This window comes from Frieseomelitta varia, unplaced genomic scaffold (assembly GCF_011392965.1).
Source record: "Frieseomelitta varia isolate USP_RPSP 00005682 unplaced genomic scaffold, Fvar_1.2 scaffold_212, whole genome shotgun sequence".
Taxonomy (NCBI): domain Eukaryota; kingdom Metazoa; phylum Arthropoda; class Insecta; order Hymenoptera; family Apidae; genus Frieseomelitta; species Frieseomelitta varia.
This window is the reverse complement of record NW_025109884.1, coordinates 212,505-231,421: the sequence shown is the minus strand read 5'-3', so window position 1 is coordinate 231,421 and position 18,917 is coordinate 212,505. Positions and strand designations below refer to the sequence as shown.

Genomic DNA, 18,917 nt, shown 5'->3' with positions numbered 1-18,917 from the left:
CAGGGAATTATTTTCAATATAAACGTACATACGTGCATCCAAAATCCTGTCGATTGGTCTTGCGGGATTGTGCACTATGATTATGACGTACAATCGAATAATTAACGAGGCAGAACAATTTTGTATCGTCGTTCTATCTCTTACGAAACGCTATGATTAATAATTATAAATATGTAAAGTGAAACGAAATGAAAATATAAATTTATGTAATGCGTAAATATAAATATATAAAATGTATCATTAATTCATCGATCGTAGAGATCAGTCCAATTATTTCAGGACAAAATGCACAGAATGAAACGTAACGTCGACCTATCTCTTAGAAATAAGAGAAAGAACGAATATCGAGCGTATCTCCGGTGAAACAAGTTTCCGAGTCTGTTGAGAATCCTGTTTGTATGTATTCAGAGATTCCAGCAGACTAAAAGTTTGTTCATAAAAATTTCCACTACCCTTTACACTTTTCTATACACCGTATTTTATATATATATATATATTTTTATATACTGTATATCTATATATGTATATTGAATTCTGATACTGAATTTCACTGTGAGAAGTTTAAAATTGAAGTAGTTCTTCGAATTAACTGTTTATTAACTGTGAATCTCAAGGAAATCTCTTTTCTTCAGTCATTTACCTACAGAAAAAAAAGCATCTAATCTATGATTTGCAAATTGAATTGTTACTGAACCGAGGGACATCATTCTTGAAAACATTCCAAATATAATATATTGACAATGGCAATTAACAATTGATAAATCAAAAGTCAACCAATTCCAAAAACCTGATCTAATCTTCCTGCAAGATCATGTAACTTAAAATTTAGTCTACTTTAATGTTTCAAACAAACGTTAACCCAAGCGTTGATTGACTCGTGTTAAAATTAATCAAATTCACAACGAGCGTGCAAGATTTTTACAATAATCCAAGTGAAGGAAACATTCTAAAGAAATCGAACTGGCCTAACATCAAATCTACCAAAGAATCAATTCAAATGGGACGTATTGATCATCTAAATATACATTGATATTAACGTGTATCAGTACATTAATGTACAATGATATTAAGAGGTAACACGCCACGCACGTCCAGAATGTTTTCTCCCAAAATTGCAATATTCCCTCAGTTTTAATTATATTTAGGTATAACTCAGGCAAAACAAATAATAAATTTATACAAATAATAACAATTTAAATTATAAATATATGTATATCACATATATTATAATAGTTTATCAGTAATATCATACCAACTAATATAATAAAATTTAAAAAAAAAGAAAAATATTTTAGTTGGTATGATATTACTAATTTAAATATATAATAAATATAAAATATATATTTATAATTTAATAAATTTATACAAATAATAACAATGTATATCACATATATTATAATAGTTTATCAGTAATATCATACCAACAAGTAGCGACGAAAAAGAAAGCGACGAACTAATGTACGGTTTGGTCACTCGTTACGGTCCGCAATCCAGTTGCCAGCGCAAGCGATTAAAGCCTCGTTCCCACGATCAGTTAAAGCGGAGACATTCTTCAGTCAACGTTGAAAAACCCATCGTTATCAGTCAAAGAGGCCGTTCCCCTATCGGCGGTAACATCATAACGTCGTTCCCCTCCTTCGATCGTATCACTTTCGTAGCGAAAACAGAGGGGACTCGAAATGCAGTTTCAGCCGTCAAGATCGTCTGGCATCCTCATTTTCGTCAGGAATCGATCCGCTAGACCCTCATTAACATGTGAAAGAGGTCACCCGAGCAAGTATTGCAGACTGATCGCAACTGACAATCACCTTCAGTCGTTCGGTGATCACCGGTTGTGAAGTTCATGTGGGAAGTTTCGCGGGACAAGAGACTTCTCTTGAGAAGAGGAGCTCGGAGAAATTGGAAATCGATCAACCGAGGGGAAGGTACGGTGAACAGACAGGAAATTGCGTATATATCGAGATTTTCCCGTCGGTCAACACCTTTGGAAACTAGAGAATCGAAAAAATAACGGGCTTGACAACGTTGGAACGCTCGGGAGAGACATTTGGGTCACTATTTCACTTCTTGATAGAATTAACTGGAGAATAGTATGTTGAGTATAGATATGTTTCTTTAGAGTTGTTGATGAAGTGGGGAATGCTGCACGAAGCAGGAATTCTAATTTTTATAACATATAGATATTTATATAAGGATGTTATAATCTTTGGTATCTGGAAAACTAATTTCTAAATAATTAATCTTTATGAATAATCTTTATATTAAGGATATCTATATAAGGATATTATAATCTTTAGTATCTGAGAAATTAATTTCTAAATAATTAACTATTTGTGACTACTCATTTCTGAACTCTAATTTAGGAAAGTCCTCTAAAGAACTCTAATTTAAGAGTATAAGAAAGTCCCCTAAAGAACTCTAATTTAAAAAGTTAAGAAAGACTTCTAAAGAACTCTAATTTAAGAGTCTAAGAAATTCCTCCAAGGAACTCTAATTTAAAAATTTAAGAAGGCCCTCTAAAGAACTCTAATTTAAGAATTTAAGAAAGTCCTCTAAAGAACTCTAATTTAGGAAAGTGTATAAATGAGCTCTGAATAAATAAAACTAAACATTCCTCAGAATGAGAATCAACTGAGTATCCAGAACTAATTTACAAACAACAGAAAAGACGAATCCTTTGTTCCTGAACCTTAAGCCACACATATTATAATTGTGATTGTAAAATACCCTCCCATTATGAAAAACCAATAGAGCAATTGCTGGAGTACACTAAGAAAGAGGAAAAAGAAGAGAGAAGAAAACTAGATTTTGTGATTTACTTCCTAAAGGAATAACGAAAAATAGAGGGAAGAAAAAGGCACTGGATGGCTGGATCATGGCCAGAAAATCGAGATCCAGAGCGTGTACCATGCATCCCTGGCTGGTGCACGTGCATGAATAGAGTCTGATTCGGAAACGTCATGTTCTGCTGACAAGATTCTTGTCCCTCCGTTAATCGTTCACCCCACTTTGAAATGGCCCAAGAGAAATCGAATGAGATCCGCAGGAGAGATCGAAAAACTTGAAGAGGCAATGAATGGAAGTTATTGAATGGAAGAGTGGAATTTCAAGTTCTCTTTACTTCTTGACATTCAAGTCGTTTCGAATCGTCGAAATTCCAAGCTATTTAATTACGAGGTCTTCCGACTCCTTTAATTTCCCAACTTCGACGTTTCTTGATTTTCAAACTCACAAATTTCCAAATTTTTCAGCACTTCAAATTCTCTAGTTCCCCGGTCTCCCAAAATTTTGGCTCATTAATTTTCTAATATAACCTCCAAATTCCCCAATCATTTTACATTCTTTAGTTCCCGTTCTTCGAATTTTCTAATTCCCAAACTTCTTAATTTTCAATTTTTCCAAATTTCCCAACGTTCCAACGTTCCCAAACGTAATTCCCCAATTCTTCCATATCCCAAAATAGCGAAAGTTGCGCAATCAGGTCGAAAGATGAATACCAAAAAGGGTAAAACGCGTCGCCGGTGGTATTGTACGACTGTCGAAAAACTGCATAGTCGATGTTGTTTAGTGGAGCATGTTATTTTTTCCTGTGATGTTTTCAAATGGCCAGGAAAATGGTGGAAAACCTGCCCGGGGACAAAGAAAAACACAGATAGCCTGATGTGATGTAGGCAAGGAAATAGGTCAAGCAGAAGATCAACACGTATCTCAATCGAACGATTTCAGCGATGGTCAAAATGTTTCCATCGAAAGTTCCCTGCTAATCTTAACTTCACCATTGGTTTTCGATTCTTGAAGTTTCTTTTGATTCTCGAGTTTCGAACACGATTCAGTTATTTTTCACTCGAAAGAAATTGGTCTTCTTGGAAATTTTTCCTATTTTACAATCTTTTGTGGATAAATAAAATGAAATTTTATCCCTTTCTTCTTAAAGTATAACATAATATAATAATTCAAGTATAGTAACAAGCATAAACGAGTACGATGACTGAATGAATGTGTTTTAACAATTTTGTGCTATTAAATTAGTAAAATTCGATGAAAGTTTATTATACTATTGTATTATTATATTTCTCCCAGAAACAATTCTGCCATTCGATAATAAAAATATTCTTCCCCTATTAGTACCCATAAACACCATACATCAAAGATGTTTGTTTCTCTGATCCATATCTAGACTATCACTACACAAATGTAACAAGTCTTCTACTTCTCATTCAACTGTTTACTCAGCTAATTCGAAATTCAGACATTACAGCCTTACACGTATAAAAATGACCTGAATTACACTCACTCAAGTTTTAGTTTCAACAATTTCGCATTAACACGCATGGTCAGGCTGTGTGCATGCTGCCAAGCAGTTTATTAGATTGCAGTCGCTCTTCCTGCCTCCTCCCTGTCTCTCCGCGTCTCTTCTTCCACGAAATCACATTATCAGCCACACAAGAAAGTTACGAGCTGCAGATGCATCCTGGGATGGATCACGGTGATTCCCCGTTACGCGGTTCAAGCTAGTTTCTGCTGCCGTTGAACTGTACATCACCACGACTACACCGAAATTCGCTACAGGGAACAAAGGTGACGACGACTGCTTAATGAAATCCTCGCGGAGGACTTGACTCTCTTGAAGCCCGAGGCCCTACTTCGAATAATTCAGCGAGTTTCTCAGCACGTCGAAGGCATACTCACGGCTCGTGAGAAGAAATGATTTGTGGAAATATTTATGAGAAAGTTTTGATCATGTGCGATGAATTTTGTCGAGGAGGAGGAGTATTATCTTTCATCTTCCTAATTGGGGGAGATATATTTAATTGGCAAAGAAGTATTATTACACTGTGCTTGATTCATTTTCCTTCTACCTTCTTCTGACGTAGATAATTATCGTGGAAAATTATTCGTAATTAGATGGAAATTCACACACAGAAGTGTGTGACGTCTTTCTGTTTTACAGTTCAAAATGTCTCGTTGTCGTTTGTAAATAATATTCTGAAATCTGAAAGTAACTCTCAGCGAAGAGACGAAGAGACGAAGAAATGCTTCGCATTGTGAAAACAGTATGTAGCATAAAACTTCTCCCTGCAATCTAAAATATTCCTCTAAACTTTGATGAAACCTGGAGCAGAAGGAAAATCCTGCGATATTGGGGGAAAAAAATGTTCAAACTTCAAGATGATCGAAACAAAACTCTCTCTGGTGATTGAAAATGTTCTCTTGGAATTTAAAAGAAGAAAAGGAAGAAACTCTGTCTGTCATTAAAAATATCCTCCCCCAAATTCTAGAGAATGAACAGAGGAGGAAAATCCGACATAGATCTTTAAAGAGGCTTTCTGGCTTCTTTAAAGTCTCTCTGCCGTCCAAAGGTTGACCCCAAAATACCTTGTGACCTCCTGTAACCTAAAATATTCAACTCAAGGCTCGAGGAATTTCCCTGCAATCCAAAGGATCTCCCTATAACCTAAATGCCTAGACGTTCCTAACTGTAACAAAAAACTGTACAACCTAAAATATTTGCCTGAGAGTTGAAAGAACCTCTGTAATTCGAACAGCCCTTCCTGTAACCTAAAAGTTTCCTGTCTATTTGTCTTTGAGAAATCACCATCAAACTCTCGTCGTTGAAACAGCTATTCAGGTGAAAGAAGCGTCGAAAAAGAAAAAAAAGAGAAAGAAGGAGATTCCTCTCAATCAAGAGAATTTCCTGCGTTTGGAAGGATAGGGTCTCCCCCTCCAACCTAAAAGAGATTCCGGCTGCATCGTTCGCGGCACCGCGTCAGAATTTCGCGTTGAAATGGGACAATCGATTGCGAGGAGGGTGGTCGTGGCTCTGGCAAGGACAACTGGTTTTTGTAGGTCAAAAATCCCACTGTACGTCAACCGGCATCAGCCGGCTGGAAAAGTGAAAGAACCACTTCTTCCTCGCCGGTGGAAAGCTCATTTAGCCTCAAAATAGCTTGACTGCCTCAACATCCTTTCATTATGTTTGTGATATCCGGTTTTCTGCCTCCTCTGTTCTTTCTTCGCGTTCGGGACAATCGCTCCGGCTAAAAAAGAAAAGTCACCAAGAGGATGATAAACCCACGGTGCAAAAAACTTGCGTGCCCGAGCATTTTCTTTTGGAAATCATAATGCGTGGAGAGTGTCGTTAGAGTTTAGACGTAGAATTTATGTTTTGTTTCGTGTGTTAGAGTTTTAAGTAGTTTTAAAAATATGAACGAGCGAAAGTACTTGTGCATTTGTATTAAAATAACTGTCAGAGTAATTCGTTAATCGTGAAAGTGATTATCATTAAATTTTAACGATACTTCAGTGACATTTGTTAGTAAATATTTCATTCAATTTTTGTTTTAATCAATGATGTGACACTGTAGTAGATACTTATGCTTGCTTTTATGCTATGTCGTGAAATATTCAGGAACATCAAATTTAGCTAATCTGGCCTACATTTCATTCTCCAAGTGAAAATTCTAACAGTGAGCACAAGCTACTTCAGAAATTATAAGATTGTCAAGCTGCTGATAATTTTTCACGCTTTTTGCCGTTTACAATCGACATCGCCGAAATGAAAAATTACCAGAGAGGTGATCCATCATGAAGCTACACTTCCAATTATATGTCCTTCATTCTCGTACATATAAAACGATCAGAGAGAAGAACAATCAATTTCCATTCGTTAAAGTAACACGCTATTTTATCCTCATCAACGTTTATCCACTCGAAAGTTATTACTGTCTCTAGACAAATGATCCTCACTTCTTTTCTCGAGTTGGTGTGGCAACAATGGCAATTTTTCTTCGTCTCGCGAAACTCCATAAAAACACAATACTTCGCGCAATTTCGCGAATAATGTTTCTTTCTTCACGAGTAAAGCTTCAGTAATTAAAATTTAGTTTTGATTTCTGTTTTTAAGACAGAAGTGTTTCTAATTACCAGAAATACTCACGAACATGTGACAGAAGAGTTCAAAAGTGAGGAGGATCTTGATAGACAGTCAGACAAGATCATAAAGGGGAAGGTAGATGTGAAGATAGATGTGCAAATTTACAAGAAAGTATGAAAGCGAGATAGTTGAATTAAAACGACCCTCAAACCCTAGTGCAATAGTCTGCGAGAAGTAATATATATAAACTGTGAAAAGTAGCAAAATTTCCGCCAAAGTTTTGTAAATTATTAGAGATCATAGTAGACGTAAGAACTATTTTTTAAGCAATATAAATTAGCTGACCGATAAGTGATAAACAAGATAAGTATGTAGCATTAAATTACATCCAAAGACAACACTACGTATGTATGTATGTATGGGGCAATTATATCCAAAGACAACGCTATGTATGTATGGATGGGGCAAATAACAAGATAAGTATATAGCATTAAATTACATTCAAAGACGGCACTATGTATGTATGGATGGCAATAAATAAATAAATACTCACGAACATGTGACTAAAGTAAAGATTTAGTAACTACTAACAAGTAAGTGAAAAGAGTAGAGTAAGTAAAAATTTCATCAGTCAAAAGTAAAATAAATGAGAATTCTTACCCAAAGTAAATCAAAAACAACATAAATAATACCTAAAACAATACCTAAAATAATACTACAAACTAACAGAGATTTCTTCTATAACGTCAGAAGAAAAAAAGGTAAGAAACAGAAATAAAAGATTTAGTAACTAGTAACAAGTAAGTGAGTAGAGTAAGTAAAAATTTCATCGGTCAAAAGTAAAATAAATGAGAATTCTTACCCAAAATAAACCAGAAACAACGCATAAATAATACCCAAACAGACTGACAGAGATTTCTTCTATAACGTCAGAAGAAAAAAAGGTAAGAAACAGAAATAAAAGATTTAGTAACTAGTAACAAGTAAGTGAGTAGAGTAAGTAAAAATTTCATCGGTCAAAAGTAAAATAAATGAGAATTCTTACCCAAAATAAACCAGAAACAACGCATAAATAATACCCAAACAGACTGACAGAGATTTCTTCTATAACGTCAGAAGAAAAAAAGGTAAGAAACAGAAATAAAAGATTTAGTAACTAGTAACAAGTAAGTGAGTAGAGTAAGTAAAAATTTCATCGGTCAAAAGTAAAATAAATGAGAATTCTTACCCAAAATAAACCAGAAACAACGCATAAATAATACCCAAACAGACTGACAGAGATTTCTTCTATAACGTCAGAAGAAAAAAAAGGAAAGAAACAGAAATAAAAGGAAAAAGGAATGTGACAGAACTGATGAGACTTACATACCCAAGTCAGAAGCCAATCTAATTGCAGATACCAGGCTAATTAGCAAAGTCTGCGATACTCTCTTCCTTGTACTTGTAGTATAACGTCTTCTGAGTTAACACCATCTTCACCATCTTGTTTAATTATAGAGCCGCACATTAGTCCGCATTATCGGGCATGATTATATCCCCTTTACGAACGTGATACGTATATTTCCCGGCTGAAAATTCCCCACGGGAGTCTAATTCCAGGAGAAACGCTGTTCCACAGGTCAAACTGTTACGCCAGCTTAATCCAATGATCCATCAAATACCAGGAAACGCGAATCTGCAATGAGAAAGACACAACTGCGTGTTAGGGGGACGATGCGCTACTTATAACTAAATTTCAGTATTGGGATATTGGGAATTTTCTTAGATTTTATTATGGAAATATCGAGAATTCCTTTCATCCACTTTAGTTTCCTTAATCTGGAGATTTCTGACATTGTTCAGACAATATCTGGAATTTCTTAATTTTCCATTGATCTCTTCTTCATTTATTAATTCTTTGCATTGCAAATTTTCGATTTCCTTTGGATTTCTCGCAGTTTTCGCGATATCTTTGCAATTGTCTTTAATTTCGAGGCCCTCTCGAAACTCTCCTGCCCCTTAGAACTCTTACGTTTCAGTTCCTCTGGAGCATTGCTCTAATTAAATATACGTAATTGCGAAACATCGAAGCAATTGATCACTGAAACGACTCTCTGACCGAGAGTTCGAAAGAGGCGGCAACTAGGAAAAAATGATTTTCAGTTTACGGATCAGATTAGACTAGAGAGCATCTGGCGCGTTGGCTCTACACGCGACTTTGTTCGCCAGTCAACAGCAGACAGGTATGGTGATTAATCAACGTGCGACGAAACAGTGTTCAATCAAAGAGCATCGTCCAAGAATTACAGAGGATCCTATTAATCCGGTAAGCCCATTAATTGGGCGACACTGGGTGTATTTTAATTTAGAGGAATAATTGAAATAAAAAGAGACCTCCAACTCGACTCGTACGTACACAGTGATTAAAAGAGCTATTGGTACATAGCTTTGCTTTCCAACGAGACACCATTTTATTTGGTTTTATGTTATGTTTTCATTGAATTAAACTTCCGTGAAATGTACCTCGACTCAGGGAGAATAGAAAGGTTAGCATACTAATCTCAAGGCTAAACAGATAGCTGTTGCATCGCATTCCCAATTCGTTGCTGGTTTAATTTACGCATTTTGGATAATTAACACGAGTCAAGACAGAATCTAATTAGATATTTAAATTCGAATTAATTTTATACTCGATCCACCTGTTTACGAACAATTTATTTCATGAACAATTAAATAAATTTCAAGCGCACTGAAGAACAAAAGGACGAAGAAAGTAAATTCCAAATTATCCTACGAGTTCATTCAGGAAATCCATTGAAACAAACGATTCATTGAATGAAACGAGCTAGCTAAATGTTAGAACTGAACAGGTAGAAGGAGTTTGAGCTGTTCGTTTGATCGTCGAATTCCGTTTTAAAAAAATCCATCGTGCAGCGGATAAGATACTAACGATGTTACACGGCGAAAGTGTGTTTTGCAACAACGTAATTGTACCACGGTTTGTGCACGTGCACAAGGATGCCGCGGCACCGAAGTTGAAGAACCATTATTACCAACTGAAAAGGAATCCAGCGAGGAAACAAGTTTCATTTCCCTTTGCATCAACAAGATGAAACTCCAGTTAACTACCCGTTCTCTGGCTCGTCCTCGTCATTTCTCATTCAAATCCCTTCGCTTAACTTCCTCCGGCGTTCACCTTTGACAGGGATCAAAAAGATCCATGCGGAAATGTCAAAGGAACCTCATTTATTTCAGTTTCTTTGGCAAGAAGTCATCGCGCCGTGCAAGAATAATCAGAGGGGGCGACTGGACTGGCGGCACACCGCCGGCGAGATGGATCGCGTTCTCAATCTCTTGGATTCGACCTTTCTGCAACTGGAGTTTGGAGTTTTCGCTTCCGGCAGGGGAAGAGGGCCTATCACCAATTGAACCACTTTCGCGCTGGCAACTGACTGCGGACCGTAACGAGTGACCGAACCGTACACGATACAATTCGTCGCTTTCTTTTTGAACTCCGCGGTACGATTATCACACTCGATAGAAATTATTGGGAAGTGATAAATTTATCATTTGTTTTACCTATATTGTTTTACTTCAATAAATATACTTAAATATACTTAAATAAATATACTCAAATATACTTAAATAAATATACCTAGATATAAACTTAAATAAATATACCTAAACTTAAATAAATATACTTAAATAAATATACCTAGATATAAACTTAAATAAATATACCTAGATAAATGTACTTAAATATACTTAAATAAATATGCTCAAATATACTTAAATAAATATACTTAGAAATACTTAAATAAATATACTCAAATATACTTAAATAAATATACTCAAATATACTTAAATAAATATACTCAAATATACTTAAATAAATATACTTAGATATATACTTAAATGAATATACTTAGAAATACTTAAATAAATATACTCAAATATACTTAAATAAATATACTCAAATATACTTAAATAAATATACTCAAATATACTTAAATAAATATGCTCAAATATACTTAAATAAATATACTTAAATGCACAACATTTTTCCATCCTCCGTTTTATCAAAGTTGCTTCGAACAGGCGTAACAGATTTTCAAACGTTAAAATTGAAAAATTACGTACAGAAGCAGCGATATATATATATACATATATATATATATATATATATATCTCCAAATATAAATGTACAGGTTTACATTTATAGGAAATCTCGCGTTTTAGAAGTGAGGGGGGGAAAGAGTGAAAAAAAGGAAGTACGCTTTTTCACACAGAGGGCCCGGGAACTGGATATACAAAACGACTTGCGGTTGGTTTATGCGGCCGTGAAAAGTTTTAACGAGGCACCACTCGAAACTTGAAGACTAACCACGCTAAAGGCAGTTCAATCTCGAAAACTCTGGATTAGGATCGCGTTTAATCCCTGCGACATTACAATTTAATTCTCAAACGGCGGATAATTTCATATTCGCGTGCAGATTTCACCGGATAATACGTATCTGCTCAATCTGTATCTGCGTGTTCCGTTCAATCGGATTCTCATTTCATCGAATTCTGCCTCAGCCCGAGTATTTTTTTTTTTTTTTTTTTTCTCCTCCCGAACGTTTCATCGGTCTCTGATTCTTCTCTCGCGAAACATTTCTTCTTCGCTCGAGCTTCAAATTATACACAAATGTAGAAATAAAATTCTTCCTTTCGTCCCGTTGGAAACAAAAGGCTTGCTCCTCCCGCATTCTTCCAGAACGTAAAAGCATCTCTTCCGGGAAGCAAACGTGAAATTGATTTGTTGAAGTTTGTGAAAGAGGAGCGTCACGGGGATTACTGAGGAGCTTTGAAGTCAATCGTGGAATTATTGTGGAAGAACGAGTTTAAAATGCATATGGACGCTACGGAGCCACCGGAGGAAATAAAATAAAAAGTGGCGCTCAGGTTCTGGCGACTGAACCGTGGAAAAAATCACGACGATTACCATCAAATAAATTTAAATAGCTCGACAAACGGAGAATCCTTTTTGTTTGTTATCGAACGGCGCGCTTTTCAATAGGTTTTCGAACACTACGAAAATATCGACGCGCACGCTGGCTTTGAATAAAAACTCCTCGACTTTTCACCTATTGTTCAATCGCTATCAATTACATGGAAATACAAAAAGAAAAAAAATAATTAAAAAAAAAAAGATTTATCTTGATATTTCCTTTGTAATTTTATGTACTTGTTCCGGGGTATATAAATTAACATTCTAATCATTTTTGATAATTTTTCTTCGGCAATTTAGTAAAAAATATGTAACACCAATGATCTAGTGTTCCAGCAATTATTAATTAAAAATAATGACACGACAATTTTATTAAAACACGCAGCGAATTAATAAGAAATTGACAATTTCCTACAGAGCGATCAGCGTAATTGAAAATTAAATAATCTGCCGGCATGACTGGTCTTTTAATTTAATGCGAAATAATTCTAATTAATTAAGAGAAATCTTACGGATATAATTAACTCGTGAAATCAAGGAGACCCGTATTGTTTGATTTACATTTATAAAGATCAAACAGCTTAAATGGAAAAGAGATATAATACAAACAGATTTTTAAATGGAAAAGAGTATTCCGCAGAGGCTCGACAGTTGAAAATTAGCTTTCGTTGAAAAAAAAAAAATCCCTTTAAACATTCTGTTGTTAAAATTTTTATATTCTCTGTAACTGCGCAAAGACTTTGAAAATTTTTAATTCTTTATTATTGCACAATGACTTTAGAAATTGCGTACCTCTGCGCAAAGTTATCAAGCTAGGTTGTTCAAAGACATTAAAAGATGAGCATTAAACATTGGCCTTGATAACATCACGTCGTTCTATCGTACCAATATCATTGCAAATCGTTTCATCGCTAATTTCCCTTTTAACAAAATGTAATGACAATAACACGTATGATGATTAAATCTGTCCGATACGAAGCAAATATGACGAAAGAATCAGAATTATTATTTATCATTTGACGCTATTGAGAAAAATATATTTCAGTATTTTAAAATTTAAGTATTTTAGTAATTAAGTAAGGATTTAAGTAAGTAATATAAATATGAGTATTTTAAATTAGGATTTAAGTAATTAATATAAATATAAATAAGTAATTAATATAAATATAAGTAATTAATATAAATATAAATAATATAAATATAAATAAGTAAAAATATATTTCAGTATTTTAAAATTTAAGTAAGGATTTAAGTAAATAATATGAATATGAGTATTTTAAGTTAGGATTTAAGTAAGTAATATAAATAGAAGAAAGTAAAAATATATATTAGTATTTTAAAATTTGAACATTATTTCGTAAGTTTTGCTTAGTAATTTAATATTCAACATCAATTAATATTAATTGCTAAGAAACGTCTAAATCTACCCCAATTCTCAATTTGGTCTAGATTTAGATTAGGTCTGGACATGTAGTTTCAGAGACTCAAATTAATCTCAAATTTCACACCTTCTAATTACAATTGAACAATTGTGTTTATAATTAATTACGTATTAATAATTTGTCTGTTTGAATAGCCTCCTTCAGTCTGTCTTTATTAAGTTTTAGAAAAGATGAAGAAACCTAATCTCAAACATTTGTCATCGTTGTGATTGCGATTCTCGAACCGATTAGTTAATTGAATAAACAAGATTTAATTATACAGAATTCTGCATATGTTTGCATATGACAATCGTAATATCTGAGAAAATAATGGTAGATTCGCTACAGAACGTTGATTCGACTCCTAATCAGGCAGTGTCCAACAAATTTTCATCTACCCAGGATGCCCCATGAGAATTTCACTTCGGGATTTATCTGACGTTTAAAAATAGGTCACCGTTATTAAAACAGAATTATTAGCTCCTCCACGATCAAAGAGAAAGACACAAACTATGCAGAAAATTTGTCAACCTTAAAAACGAAACAGATTAAATTTATTAAAAATGTTAAATTTTTTGAAGTTAATTTATATTAAGAGATGATTAAATACACGTTTTGATTTCAATAATGAGTTCTGACGATTTTTAAGAATTAGAGTGGGTAAGAGCTTCGACAATTCTCGAACTTCTACACTTTTGCTTCTGTGCGACTGACGATCGAATTTATTCAAATTATTTAAAAGAAAAATTATAGAAAAATTATTTAAAAGTTAATAATTACAAAAAAAATTATTTAAGAGTTAATAATTATAGAAAATTATAAAAAAATTATAGAAAAATTATAGAAATTATAGAAAAATTATAAAAATTATAGAGAAATTATAGAAAAATTATAGAAATTATAGAGAAATTATAGAAAAATTATAGAAAAATTATTTAAGAGTTAATAATTATAGAAAATTATAGAAAAATTATAAAAATTATAGAAAAATTATAGAAAAATTATTTAAAAGTTAAAAATAATTCCAGAAAAATTATTTAAGAATTAATAATTATAGAAAAATTATTTAAAAGTTAATAATTATAGAAAAATTATTTAAAAGTTAGATTTTTTTGTGAAAATTCAAACTTTTGTATAAATTTGAATTATTTTAATGTTTGAGCAATTATGAAATTTCCAAATTATAAAATTTCTTTTTTTATCTTTAAAAGCCCTAGTGATTCCTAGATTCTCTCTCTCTCTCTCTCTCTCTCTCTCTCTCTCTCGAGAAAGAGAAAGAGAAAAAGTTCAAACTCTACTTTTCAGAGTGAAGATTGAATTTTGATAACTTAATTGCCAAAAACTCATAAAGCGGAGACAAAATGCCAAACAGGGATTAAAATATTTGCAGGGCAAGAAAGTAGCCAACAACGTGGAAAGTTTGTTGGGTGGACTCATGAAAAACATATTAATTTCGAACTGTTTTGCAGCAATCGGCGCCACGGCTCGGTAATTTCCTCCTATATGTGCTTCATCAAATTATTTCGCCAACTGCCAGCTTTTCCTTTCGCAAATAAAATTCGTTTCGATAAAATTCAACACGATATCGATCAATATCCTCAATACGGGCAACTACGTATGTACATACATAGATATCCATGGATTACAATCTCACAGAAAAATTCCAGGGAATACCGTTCGTTTGAAGAAGAACAGCAACATCGCGGGAGAAGATGAGAAATAATAATACAAAGGAGAAAGAGCTGGAGAAAAAAATAGTAGCTGCGAGGAAAGTAAGAAATTTTCTCTTCTCGCGATAAAACTTTCTTTCTAGCTAGGGGGGGGAATCTAAAATAGTAACGGAAGAAAGGAAATATAGAAATGTAGGTTGCGATAAAGCGATGGAACGATAAGAAGAACATTATTTGTCTAACAAATTTATGCTGAGTTTTGCTTCGTTCTTTAATTACGAGAACAAGGGTTTGAAGATGAGCGAGAGTTAGGCATCCGGCGTCAGACAACCCGTTATGCATCACGGCCGTGTATCATACGTTGTCTACCGACAGGCGCGTGAATGATCGATATAGTACAAGACATTATTCACAGAAAATAGCCCGTGAAAATGTTTTTGAATATTTGCGAGTATATGTTATGTTTGCATGGAACATTTTGAAATTTCAGTACTATTATATAATGTGACACGAATATTATGAATATATTGTGAAAATTTTACATCAATCATAGCCATCGTAATATCAGCATAACAGATAGTCTGAGAATTTTGAAAATACATGGAACAAATTTCTGTTCAAGTTCTGTTCGCCTAGCTATCTTTATGTAAAAATTATAAAAATTCAATAATGGTCATTTTAAATGTACAATAAGTATTAAAAATGACTCGCTTTTATAATCTTTAGAAAATACAAGTAATAAGTAAGCATAAAGAAAATATAAGTAATAAATATAAGTAATAAGTAAATATTTGCAACAAGTAAATATTTTAAATAATTTTGCCAATATAATCTTAGTCGAATCTCATTATAGTACTGACACAATTTCAAGATATAGCGTGCATCTAATATATTTATAATAGAGCCGCAAGAGGTTTGTACAGGTGGGTTCAAATACTTTTTTGAACGATCGTATATTGCTATGAACAAACATGCTCCATAGGCATAACAAGCTATGTACTAGATGAAACGGGAGACCAAGCGTGCGTTTCCCTGCTTTTCCTAATATTCACTCGCTAATTGCTGCAATATCGCACGTCCATTGTTCGTGAGAAGCCCATCCCGACTGTCGAGCCTTGACCTGGATGAACGTTTAACGATTGGAACCAGCCTGATTCAAGATCCACTGGGATTTTGGCGGAATCTTTCTGCGGACAATGGTTTGAAAATTTAATGAGGGAAAGTGATTGTTTTGTTTTGCCGGGACCGGCAGTTTGAGATAAATTGGAATAATCTTTGGGAATTGAGGAATAATTAGATTATAGTTTCTGGTTTGTTGTAAGGTTTCGTTAAACTTGAATTCTAGAAACTTAATAGTAAATGATTAAATGATTAAAACAGTTGAATCCAACGGTGTCTGAAAAGTGTCAGAGACAGAAAAGAACGAAATATTGCAACGAAATAGAGTCTGAAATTCACTTTATGCATTTTTATGAGTCTAGAATGTGCGACTACGATTTTAAAGAGGATCTTATACTTTCAAATGAGATAGTGGCACCTAATTGAATATTTCAGGTACATATTTCCTTTCCATTTTAAAAATACAGCTCACACAATTCAATTGATAAATTACATTTTATAATATATTCTGCATTTTATAATATGTTCCAACAGAATATCAAAATGATATCCATTAGTAAAAGTGGATATTCATAAAGTCAACATACTAAATTCTATACGTACATACGTGTAATGTCATTACCTAACATTACACACAGTAATTCTAAATATTGTAATGAAATTAACATAACTATGAAAAGTCTAACGGGCCCAATAATATTGTAACATTGTTCATGTCAGTATAACGTATCCATGTTATTAACATGGTTCAGTGACCACTGACCACTATGATGCTAGAGGTAGCCAGAATCGAGGAAGCCAGGGGGAAATTTATGCAACACCGGTTGCATATCGAAAGGATGAAATTATAGCGGCGACCTAGTAACTCTTGCGTAGGCAGAGTACATATGTATAGCGTGTTGCATACCAAACGAGAAACCATAATCCCCCAGATGTCTACAATTAGTCCTTTTCAATCTAGAGTCAGTGACCTTCGAGGTTGAAGAAAGTTACCAATGTTCCTGACGTGGTGTCAAACACTATTCGCTAGAATCACTATACTTCAACTATTTCAACAACCTATCTCTGGAATTTAGGTGGGAATTCTAATTTTGTCACTAGCTGGAACAAAAACATAAAAATAAGATAAAAATTTTGAAACTGTAATTAAATAACAACAAGATATAAAAGAATTGTTTAATTAAAGTTATAATAAAATTTAATATGATTGTCCTATTGTTCGGTCCCAAATTTAATTTGAAGAAAGCTATAGCTAAAAAGAAGTCCGATTCAATAAAAGTTTAAGAAACTAGTCAACGTTAAAATCTAGAATTACATTAACTGAAAATTCTTATTTCATTTCCAATCTCTTAGACGTGTACTTCCATTTCATCTGCAATTTCCCATGAAGAGGCTGACAGACAACTTTAACTCAACAGAAACAACAAGATTACACTGTTTCTCAGATAATCGAGGAGTTAAGGTAAATGAAAGGCGAAGCAGCCACATAAGTAGAATCAGTTAGGATTTCTCAGACTAGTGCAATCAGTGAATCTTTCTTGCATAATCAAACTGGTTTTTAATAAATAAAACATCTTTCATTCGATTCAACTTCAAGAAATATTAATAATTAAATGCAGATACAAAGACAAATTCATTTTTATTAACTTTTTGATTTTAACATCGTATGCTGATTTAGGTAATTACTTGTTAGATTTAAAAGTATAAATCCATAAAATTGTACAAACAATCAAGAATTTTTGAAATGTTTAATACTATATATAAATACATAGTTAATCTAATAAAAAGAATTTAATCAGATAAAACAATAATTTCTAACAAAGAATTAATATTTTTCCTCTGTGAACTTCAATCAGTTAAAATATCTATAGTGGAGGTAAATGAAAATCAGCTAAAATAAGTCCGCATTGATCAAACACTTCATTGACTTATAAATGGATTTTTTTAGCATAATATAATGATGGTGAATCAACTAAATTTGCTGATCAATGAAAATCATATTCAATAATGAATTTTTATTCTAAAATATATTAAAAAGTAATTAAAAGTAATTAAAATACCTAGATCTAAATAAAAATCCTGAATGTTAAGTAGAATAAGCCAAGAATGTTCGGACAATATTCAATGTTCTTTTAATAAATCATCAATAATTCTAATGAATTTATTTATTTATTAAAACATCAATAACCAATTGGGATATTTGTACTAATGAATCATTGAACGCTAACTGAATCGTTTGGAGGTAAAATTAAGTGAATATTAAAAAAGTGTTATAAACGAAATGACTCTTCGATATTTCATCACGTTATATCTAAAAATTGGAATGAAATGGTGTTCATTTTTTGAAGAGTTATTCAATCTTAATTGAAATTCAAAAGAATTAAAGTACATTGATACACAGATAATTTCAAGTTCTTCTAGAACATAGAATGAAATAATATTTTTTAAATGATATAGTAGAACAGAAAAATTCAGATAATAGTGATAGATACATGAACCATCAAAAAGTCTCCAATAATATACTACTATAATACTAATATTATGCTATCCTACCCATACTACTACAGTATGCTACATATATTATACCATACCATATCATAATTTCTAAAATCAATAATAAAAATATAATACTAATACTAATATTATGTACCCATAATTATAATACTAATATTATGTACCCATACTACTACATATATTACATATGCTACATATATTACACCATACCATATCATTCTTAATTTCTAAAATCAAATAAAAATATATATCTGACACTTTCAACTCGTACGTGGCACAGCGAAGCAAAAACAAAGCAATTTTGTACGGATCTCCAACTAAAACATCATTCATAACGTCGTTTCTCTCAC

The 18,917-nt window shown here is 33.0% G+C and overlaps 1 protein-coding gene across 12 annotated transcripts in view; it reads right to left on the bottom strand.

The window, feature by feature from the left end:
* LOC122527165 (PDF receptor) overlaps positions 1-18,917 on the bottom strand; it is a 65,471-nt gene that overhangs the window by 32,941 nt on the left and 13,613 nt on the right. For 10 of the 12 annotated variants that reach the window (XR_006306296.1, XR_006306299.1, XR_006306297.1 and 7 more), the window contains one exon: positions 8,244-8,549. The gene's annotated coding sequence lies outside the window, so the exon portion shown is untranslated. Of the gene's footprint in view, positions 1-8,243; positions 8,550-15,986; positions 16,122-18,917 lie in introns of all 12 variants that reach the window. The other 2 variants (XM_043651110.1, XM_043651109.1) reach the window with 2 other exon arrangements.